Below are 708 nucleotides of genomic sequence, written 5' to 3' on the forward strand. Positions count from 1 at the left end.
AATGTGTTATGAATATTTTCTAGTTTGTGGATTTCATATTTGTTTTATATTTTGTATCTATTTTCTTAATGGAGTCTTTTGGCAAAATTCATTTTTTCAATTATTTCATGGAAAGTCTGTGATTTTATGCATCATCCAAGCAATCTTTAACATCCCAAAGGTCACAAAGATATTATCTGTGACAAGCTTGATAGTTCTGTTTTGCTTTTGAGTAAATAAGCCACCTTAAATGAATTGTTGTATAAGGGTTGAGATAGGGTCAAGGTCTCTTTTCACCATTGATAACCAGATGTTCCAGTAATATTTTCAAGAAAGATTTCTCAATTAACTTGCACCTGGATCGAAAACCAATTGGATACCCACACACACACATACACACACACACACACACACACACACACACACACAGAGTTATTTCTGGACTTCCTTTTCTGTTTCATTGATCTATTAATCTATCCTTATGTATACAGGAATAGTTGTGTACAAATATATAGGAATGTGTGTATACACATATATTTTTCTGGAGTCTATTATTTTCTATTAATCTATTAGTCTTCACACACATTGACGCCACACTGTTATCTCATAGATTTATAGTAAGTCTTGAAACCAAGTACTGTAAGTCCTCCAACTTTGGCTTTTCTTTCATTTTGGTTTGGTTTGGGTTGTTCTAGGTGGTTTGCATTTTATGTATATTTTACAATTATC

Source organism: Rhinopithecus bieti, unplaced genomic scaffold (genome assembly GCF_001698545.2).
Source record: "Rhinopithecus bieti isolate Rb0 unplaced genomic scaffold, ASM169854v2 scaffold_7673, whole genome shotgun sequence".
NCBI lineage: Eukaryota > Metazoa > Chordata > Mammalia > Primates > Cercopithecidae > Rhinopithecus > Rhinopithecus bieti.